Genomic DNA, 9,840 nt, shown 5'->3' with positions numbered 1-9,840 from the left:
AAAAATAAGAAAATCATGGTAAAAATAAAGAAAAATCTAAACTACTCAACTAGTTCAGAAACTTTCAAGCAGCACTGTACGTTTAACTTGGTTCCTGTTTGTTTTGTAATAAAAAACCAAAAGTCTTATTTGGAGCACAGCTCATGTGTTGCAACTAACCAACAATACAAGGTGCTAAAAAACCTCTAACAGTCAAAATTTGTTTTAATTTGACTTTTCCTTCAAAAATTAAGTATTTTTACTTAAGTTGTACTTTATCAGTTAAATCAAAAATAATTACAATATACATTCTAACGAGAATAAAAGTACCTTTTAAAAATGAAAACTTTTAAGCAGGTATTAAACTTTTTTAAGGCTACATTTCTGTATTAAATATGTTTTTTTTTTGGTCTGATGCAATATTCTAATTTTAAATGTTTTATTTTATTAGCTGTAAGTGAAAAACCATCATAATTAACAGAAATAAAGGCTTTCAAACATTCATTTGCATGTAATTAGTTCCTAAAATAATAGATTTTCAATTATATTCTAATTTACTGAATGGGCCTGTAGTATCACTTAGGTAAATTAGTATAACATGAGTGGATAAATAGATTGTTCACCATATATTAGGGTCAGAAAGTTGACTAAAAAGTGATCAACATAAAAAAATGACTTTGTTTTACATCATTGTAACTCTGAACAGCTGCAAACCCACTAGAGCCTGAGCTGCTAATTACACCTTTTGCAACTTTAATATCCATTGTAGCCATTGAGAGTTCAGCCGGGTCTGTGCAAAATTAATAGAGCATTAATCAACATGCACTAATTAGCTAATAACCTGTTAATTAAATCAGGTTTTTAAAGTCCTGAGAGGTGCTTTGTCCAGCGTGCTCGCGTGATTAGCTGGCTGCAGAGCGATGTTGCGCCTGCACACGCTCAGCGCAAATGTCACGGTGTTGATATTAAATCCAAGTCCCAACTGGGATTTCCCTCTTTGCACCACCATCATCTGCTTCCACCTGACCCTCCGACCCTGCCCACGCAAACCCGTAACCATTCTTGCTTCTTCTCCCCTGAGAGGAGGCGTGACAAATTTAAACATACTTTAAAAAAAGCTCAATGTGAGGCATTAGATGGCGTTCATGAATCCTCTTCAGCAGGATCAAAAATGGCAGAAAGCCAATATCTGAACTCCTCTTGAAGTGTCGGATAAGTAAATTACCTTGGTGTCTGTTGCTGTAATGCAAAATCAATACGTCCTCTTAGATTAACCAATGATTATCACTTGACCTGAGGCCTGGCGTTTTCTTTCCTCTCCTCCTTTTGTCTTCTAAGAACTGGCTTTGTACGTTTGAGGACAGCTTTTATTTTTGGGTGATTGGGTGCTATTGATTTTATATCATGCAGAGTGAACCTCTACCTGTGGGGGCGCTGCACCAAGAGTCACTGAAGGAAACACTGAGTGCCACTTCTTTATGAAATTTAAACAAAAATGGAGCGGAATCGGATTTTAATGGTGTGTATGATTTCTCTTTCATCTTTGTAAAAAGACCACAAGACATTTTACCACTAGCTCTAGACTCACGTTTGTTTTGGTTGTATTTACCCAGAATGCTCTGCTTCCTGATTTTGGAGCAGTCTCTAAACGCTGAGATCACTTTATAGTACCGTCCTAGAAGCTTCAAACCAAACATTAGAAATAACTCTTAGAAATTTGGTCACATGCTGTTTATTTTAATACATCATATGTTGACACATTAGTATGCTAATCTACTGTAAATTCTTTGTACAAAGGATATATAAATGTTGAATTAAAGATGGCAGCTTACACTGTATCGATGCTAAATCAAGCAGAAAGGCCTGAGATTTTCACATATTGATGGTATGTTTTTAGCTGTAAATTCATCCTTTGCTACAAATGATCAAGCGAATGCAAAATACCTGTGTTACTGTATTTTAAAGAATAAAAGTTTATTTTCTTGTTTATTAATGAAACGAAATTGTTTATTTGCATTTTCTTATGAATTTCTAATATTGTATAAGATAATCTTAAGGTTACCTTTTATCTAAGTGGTTAAATAAAACATTTGCAGAATCAGCCAAATTTTAATTGATGATTAATCATCAGAATAATAATTTACCAAACTAAGGGTTGCATCCCTACAAGGAATCATTCCAGATGGTGGAATTTGTTTTAATAAGCATCTCATCTGATATCTAACATATTTTTAACCCATTAATTGACTGTTTGTCAAAATTATAGAATAATTGGTTACTAAAATAATTGTTAGTTGCAGTTTATATATATGGAACCATGGCAAATACTGACAAATGTTGCTAATAATCCTTTGATATTTTATGTATTTTAACCTAAAACTAATATTGAGACACTGATTAAACAGCACATTAATCGATTAATTCAAATATTCATTAATGTTTATTTTTGTTTTAACATTTTCCTCTTCAGATTTATTTTCCAGTTGAATTGTACAGGAAATACAGTTAAAGGTGGGAAATCTGAACTATTTCTCATTGTCTATTTTGCTTATTTTTCAGACCCACTGCACGTGACATGACTAAGCTGCTTAAAATCAATTATTGGTGTTTATCTGCTCTCATGCACGTCTCTATTTGTAGGTCATGTTTTAATAAACTCTGCCTGCATCCTTTTGACCTCAATCATGTCACCATCTCCTCCTCCTTTGTGTCCCGGGGCTCCCAGTCACCTCTCCTTAAAGGAGGAGGCCACAGATCAATACGTTTGATGGGGAGGCAATAAGCAGCCCTATTAAGTGACAAAGGTTTACTCTGTAACAGCTGGGCTGGCGCGGGAGCCGAGCTTGTCTGACTAATGAATCGTGAAACAATCAGGCAGTAGCCATTTGTGTTTAGATCTGTAAATATGGCGCGGTACAAGTGCCAGACCATCGCTGGCACTCCAGCTGGGGCCACAGATGGTCTGGATTGAAGGCGAGGCGCAGGCAAACCGTTAGCTCCTCCGGCTCACACTGCACCGCACCTCTTCTGTCTCTGAGTGACAACTTCACTTTCCCACTAACTTACCCCACATAGGGAGCCAGGATCGGGTTTTAAAAAAAGGAAAAAGTTAGAGGAAGGAGGCTGACAGCTCCTGAACCGGAGCCCAGACGATGAGCAGTCTCGCTGTTATCAGGCAGAGGGAACCAGGGGGAGCAGAGGGGGGGAGTGAAGAGCCAGGCGACACAGAGGAGCAGTGATGATCCTGCTATTTAAAGGCACCATCAACCTAATTAACCTTGGGATGCCTGCGACTCACTCTGAGGTGACCGGCCCCGCGTTGAAGGGGTGGAGGCCTCGTAAATCTCACAAATAGGAGGCGCTCGCTCGGATAGGAGGAACACAAGCTGGTCATTACTGGGAAGGGGATTGAAAATACTGTATGTAGCATTCTTATCAGTGGAGTTGGGGAGTGGGTAATGTGGCAGAGACTAACTGTAATTCATCCTGTGACAGCTGAGTAAACACAGAAACATTCAAACAGACAAATAAGACGACGTTTCAAAGAGCTTTTGTCATTTGCCTGCACAAATGATTGAAATAGAGGCAGGCTCTTGGGGAGGTGGGGGGTGCCCTTGAAGACATAGAGCTATCAAAGAGATGAAAGGCTTATTTAATCTATTTCCAAGGTAAAATTATCTTCCGGCGTTTTTACTTTGTGCGTTTGGTCCGGTGAACGAGAACGCGGAACAAAGCCATTACGATGCCCTCAAGTCTATTAAACTGCATGACAGACGTTGTTTACAACCCCAACTGCTTCTGCGAGCGCCCCATTATCGCCGCATACTGATGCAGGCATCAGCGGCGGGATTGGCCGTCATTACGGAGGGACGGCGGAGAGGCTCAGAGCAACATTTATCAGAGTTTACACAGGATTTGTAACCTGCTAATCAACGGTTGGCGGGTCGGGATTTTCAGAAGACGGTTTTTGCTCCAGAAGCAAAAGGCTGCTGTAGAAACCGAAGCCCTTGTCTAATAAAGATGCAGCTCTTATTTAATTGGAGGAGGTAATGTTTTGTGTATCTAAATTAAAAGCACCTTTGTGCATCTGCTAAGAAGAGTAGCACCAATGTTTGATAAACCACTTGACATTTTCCCTCAAATCTTTTAAAGTTTAGGTTCTTTATAAAACATGAAGGTTTTCAGCATTTTTCTGAAAAAAAAAACAAAAAAAAAAACAAACACTGTTGCGTCACAAAACCCCGTCACCTAGCAGCCAAAGCTGAGCTCCAACATGTTTGATCAGCTGGTCTTACTGCTGTATCCGCTGTACATTGGCTGCTGGAAAAGTGTTTTGTTGTCTACAACCACTTGCTGCATTCTTGTTGGTTGTGCATGAGGCTCCACTTCTGCTTTTCAAAGATGTACAATTGTACAATTGCACAATAGGCAGAAAAATGACCAGACTAAAATCTCACTAGTGCAAATTTTTTTTGTAATGTTTTGTGTAGCCTATAAACCTATCCAAATCTGTACAATATGAGTATAATAGGTCTTGAATAGCTTTAAATCTTTTTAAAAACCAATGTTAAATTAAACCAAGATTTTAATTTATTTATAAAAGTATTCATGTACTTTTACCTTTGTTGGTATTCTGTATTTTATGCTTTTTATCTGTTTTTGTTTTATAATTTGGGTATTTACTAACCACTGTTGCCTTGTTCACCATTTTAGCTAATGCCAATTTATTTATAAAGCACTTTAAAAATAGCTATTAACTGCACCAAAGTGCAGTACAATATTCTTAAAATCACAGATAAAAACAAAAATAAAACACAGTAAATTAAACAGACACACGGGACAGGTCAATTACAATGTCAGTGTTATGTAAACGCCAAAGAATAAAAATGAGTTTTAAGGAGTGATTTGAAGTGTTCAGGATATGGACAGATCTAATGTTTTAACCTTGTGAGGTTAAAGGTGTCAGAAGAACTGTTCGGTTTGGGTTCAGGCCTTGCAGCCCCAAACTAGACCAGAGTTTCAACGTTGCAGAGGTAACTTCCACTAAACTGGCCCAAACGGACCAGAACCCAACATCCTGTAGAAGTTCTTTGGTTCTCTAGCAGGCAGACAGCTTCACTTTCAGCTGACATTCAGATGCTCACATTAAACACAACGTCGAGCCTGCTCGGGCGTCTGCTCTGCGCTGGAGGGATATTTATGGGCGTCTAAATGTGGATGAGCACGTCTGCAGAGCCTTTCGTTTCACAGTGGTAATGAGACCCGGCCCAGACCCGCCGTCCTCCGCCCCCCACACTAAATCCAAACCTCAGCAATGGAACTTTCTGCGCAACGTTAACTGTCACGACCCGCGGCGGCGGCGGATGGAAACGGCTTAACTAAACTGTCAGATCTAATAAAGCCAATAAAGGGTTCAGATAAATGTTTATTACATAGTGGGAAAAGATCATTTCTGGACAGAAATTGAGGATGACCTTTCTGGATAATTCCTTGCTGCCTTCCCCCCACCTCTCCACCCTTCTTCTGCCGGATGAATCACCGGCTTCTTTTTGTTTCACGGCTGATGGAGCCTTGCTGACGTGGGATTGTTAAAACCTTGCCAGCTCTCCTTTCTTTGTCTCTTCAATTACAGGAGCCCTCTGAAGGCCGTCTCGATGCACAGGCAGGGCCAGTTTGCTCTAAATACAGTCTGAACCTCTGCAACAGTAGCTGTGTTTTCATTACAAATTCAAAAGTACTTTATTAATCCCAAATTAAATGTTGTTGTAACTCATTCATTTAGATTCTTCAAAGAGTTATTATAGATTGTAATGGCTGTTGGCAGGAAAGATCTCCTGCAGCAGTCTGTGTTACAGTAAATCTGAAGAAGCCTCTGGCTGAAGATGCTCTGCCTTCCTAAGAGTCTCATGAAGACGATGGTCAGGGTTGTCCGTAATTTTCTTGATTTTATGAAAAATCCTTCTTTGCATAATCATCTGCAGAGGTTCCACAGAACCAGAACAGAACCCGTCTTCTTTATCAGGCTGTCGAGCCTTTTTAGGTCCTTGGCTCTGACGCTGATGCCCAAGCAGATGACAGCATAAGAAATGACGCTCTCAGCAACAGATTTATAGAAGATCTGCAGCATCTTGGTGCAAACCTTGAAGGATCTTAGCTTCCTCTAGAAGTCCAGTTTGCTCTGTCTTTTCTTATAGATGGCAAAATCTGTGCTTGAAATAAGGTTTTTTTTTCAGCTGAATTATAGCTGCTCTCTCAAAGCAGCCTCTTGACTCTGGACAGGGCGAGAAACTCCGGTTTCAGTTTCTCGGGCCTTACTTTATCTGGGGATAGGCTGCAGAAGAAAGCTCCAGACTGACATCAAGCCGTCAGTCTGGAGCTTTTCGCTCGCTTGCCTTTTGCTCCGTTTGTCCTCGTTCCTGAGTGTCTTGATGGTGAACCTGAGTGCCTGGGTGAAAGCGTCGCACACTAAGTCTCCTTGCTTCTCCACTGCCCTTTGGCGAAGAAGTCGGTGAAACGCACCATGTTGGACAACACCTGGCTGACAGTGGCCGTCCTCAGCTTGGCCACCTTCAGCTTCTTCACATACTCCCCCATCTTCTGTTCTGTCTTAATAAAGCCCGCCGTCACCTGAGCGGCATCTGGAACCAGGAACTTCACCCATCAACACACGATTGCCATCTGGGGTAGGACGGGGTGAGCACACAGACAACAGACACGCACACAAAATGTTGGAGGCAGTGGCAAAGAACACAGCAGAGGGAACCTCTGTGCACAGCAGCCTTAAACAAGTCATGCCAAAGTTATCCATGAATATTTACCTATTGTTTGGCGTTTCTTATTTTTAATTTGCCTTTTAAGTGGGCCTTGTAGCGCTGGAGAAGGGGGTTGTCAGAGGCCGCTTTCTTGTACAGTCCCATCTCCTTTATGGACTTGCGGGCCCCCTGCTGAGTCCGGGAGCTGTCACAGACAAAATGCACAACAAAAACATCACAACGACAGCCGAGAACAAAGATTGCGAGAGACAATTACAGGATTGTCTCTCCTGTAATTGCAGAGACAATATTGCCATCGCTTGTGAGGGACTCACCTCTGCGAGCTTCCCAATTGCTCTTGGTCCTTGCTTCCTGACTGGGACAACGACAGACTCCTACACGGCGGGGACTATTGGCTCCTCTGCCTGAAGGAGCGGGCAGGCTTGTGGGCAACTGCTGCAGCTGCTCCTCAATCTCGACAGCTCATCCTCGTCTGACGGGTTCAGAACTATGAACTCGTCCTCCTGGAGTCGTTGGAGAAGACCGTACCTGCCTGCGGTATCCGGGCTTCACCTGCAGAGCTGATGGTAATCCCACCGACGGCCTTTCAGTGTCCACCTTCTTGGCTGCAGCAAGTTACTCCTTTCGAGCTGCCTTGGGTTCACCTGTCATGCACTGGTTGGCCAGATAAGTTCAGATATATTTTTGTGGGTTCTGGCATAACGGACGACACACCACATGGCGGTCGGCTCTTCTGCAGTCCATGGCAGCAAAACGAAAGAGAGAAAGAAAAAAAGCACAAGAGAAAAAGCAAATGACAAGGACTTTAAACTGACGTACATCATGAGAGGCATGCATTAATAAAAATGTATGGCTGTGTTACAAAAAATAAGTTGCCATTACTCTGGGTTCAAAAAGGTTCAATCTGAAACTTCCTACACTTTATTCCAACTCCGACTCAGCAGGCCTCATCACAGGGCTATAGACTGATGCAGAAAGTACTTACTCATGCGATCCAGGCATGGTGTTGCTCCAATGTCTACTAGCTGGAAGAGAAAAATCCCGCCAGGAACCAAAACAATGGGGCTAAAAGAAGACGAACAAAATAAAACCAAACAAACAAGAAACAAAGAATGAATCAAAAAATGGCTTGAACAATCAAAGTCTATTTGTGGAGCACATTTCAGCAACAAGGCACTTCAAAGTGCTTCACATCATAAAAAGAATGAATGAAATGCACAAATATATGGAATGCATAGATGAAATGTACAAATAAGTCAAATCAAATCCTACAGAATAGGAATAGATGCTATTGTGAAAATATGTTTCCACATTTACATGCAGACAGTACATTTACAACAGACTGTGCTCCTCCACTTTAAGCATGTGGCTGCCTCGCATGTGCCCACAAGAAAGGTTACTTCAAATACTTTTGATAATAGTAGATGGCAGGTAAGTTAATTTACTTCAATGACTACATCAATCAATCAATCAATCAATCAATCAATCAATCAATCCTCTTTATTTAGACACAATTATGGTCCATAAACAGACAGAACAGGAACAATAAAAAATAAATAAATTAAAAAAACATAACAAAATAATCAATCACTGACATATAAACTAATGCGCCAGTGATTCCACAAACTGGAGAAGAACCTCATTGAGCTTTGAACAATGGTCAAACAACTACACAAGTATAAAGGGAGTTGGGCCTGATCAGAAGACTCTGAATTTGTGTGAGCAACAACAGAAAAGCGCACACAATGTCTATAAGAATAGAATATAGTGAATATTGTGGATCCACATTTACAAATAAACAAAAATGGCACGCTTTTGAAAAAAAAAAATTAAATAAAATAAATAACCCAGTCTTTTTAATGTGTCTGTCAAATGTTCTTTCAATGTTTGTTTAGTCTTTTCAATGTGTCTGTCAAATGTAATGCTAATAGAAAAGCATATTACAGCGCCATTAACCATGAATTAGCACCGTTGAAATATTAGTGCTAATAGAAAGATAAGTGCAATTGTTACATAGCAGGAAATGATGGGCATACACCATAATAATACAAAATCTTACAATACATTTTTAGTTTTATTAAATTTGATCAGTTTCTGGAGATTTTCAGTGAATTTACTGAGCTAACTGCCGCACCGATGCTGCGATGCTACACGACGCCACAGGGGATTTTCCCGGGCTTCAGCCGCTCACAACGGAAGCTTTTTGAGATTAAATAAAAAACAATTTACTATTCTGAGTCGTATACTTGGCGTAACTATTTTAACATCGTTTTTCTTACCGATTTCCAAGATTCTTCAGCAACGGTCAGCTCTGAGCTCTGAAGCGTGTCTGACGCAATCTGAGCAAAATCTCAGTAACGTATTTTAAGGGGCGGGACAATCAACCTCATTGGCTGATTTGAAATCAGACTGTGCCAGCTATTGGTTGTTTAATCCGCCACTAAAAGCAATCACAAAAGGTATATTTAACAGTTTTTAAAGATTTTTAGTGCTTTTTATCTATATTTATGAACATATTTATGAACTTATTTTTAACTTTATTACTTTTTAACTCTTATTGTAGAATAAGACATGAAATCTATTTATTTATAATTTTTAATCTCATAGAAGAAGATATTAAATCAACATCTATTCATTTTTTAACACTGGGTTACACAGCCACCTCCACTTCTTCTCCCATGATGGAAATAGGGTTTGACCTTTGACCTTGTTTTTCCTGAAATCAACAATCATCTCCTTTGTTTTGTTTATGTTCAAAATGATTGATCCCACACCATGCCACAACGCACAAACGTGCGCAAAAACTTTGTTGGTACGCCGCTGATGTGGAAAAGACACAATTTTGCAATGTTAATAGAATAAAGAATATATCTTTTACATATTTGTTTAATGTGAGACAGAATCTGTGAAAAGATCAACCTACTCCACTTCCTAAAAAAATTTATAGCTACTGAGCAAAAACAACCAATCAGAGACAGGAGGCGGGTCTTTGTGCTGACAATCAATAAGGAAAACGATTTATCTGCCGTCAGTGGTGGTTATGCTAACTAGACTGAGCATCAACAAAAAGGCTATGCTATTTGCAGCT

The 9,840-nt window shown here is 40.0% G+C and overlaps 2 long non-coding RNA genes across 3 annotated transcripts in view; one reads left to right on the top strand and one right to left on the bottom strand.

The window, feature by feature from the left end:
- LOC106962460 (uncharacterized) overlaps positions 1 to 5,749 on the top strand; it is a 17,251-nt gene extending 11,502 nt beyond the window's left edge. Inside the window, exon 3 of the long non-coding RNA XR_001427977.1 lies at positions 5,652 to 5,749. This is a non-coding gene — a long non-coding RNA (uncharacterized LOC106962460). The remainder of the gene's footprint in view (positions 1 to 5,651) is intronic.
- A 33-nt stretch (positions 5,750 to 5,782) lies between these two features.
- Positions 5,783 to 9,265, bottom strand: LOC106962463 (uncharacterized). Of its 2 annotated transcripts, none has more exons than XR_001427979.1 (5): positions 9,032 to 9,265; positions 7,635 to 7,817; positions 7,067 to 7,485; positions 6,798 to 6,936; positions 5,783 to 6,657 (listed from the first exon to the last, which is right to left on the bottom strand). It is a non-coding gene; the product is annotated as an uncharacterized LOC106962463 (long non-coding RNA). The 2 variants fall into 2 exon arrangements; XR_001427980.1 differs by having other exon boundaries at positions 7,738 to 7,817.
- Between the last annotated feature and the right edge of the window lie 575 nt (positions 9,266 to 9,840).

The sequence above is a fragment of the Poecilia latipinna genome, unplaced genomic scaffold (assembly GCF_001443285.1).
Source record: "Poecilia latipinna isolate Pla-1442-1.1 unplaced genomic scaffold, P_latipinna-1.0 Scaffold1415, whole genome shotgun sequence".
In the NCBI taxonomy this organism is placed as follows: Eukaryota; Metazoa; Chordata; class Actinopteri; order Cyprinodontiformes; family Poeciliidae; genus Poecilia; species Poecilia latipinna.
The sequence above is the reverse complement of the archived record's forward strand: the minus strand, read 5'-3'. Positions and strand labels throughout refer to the sequence as shown.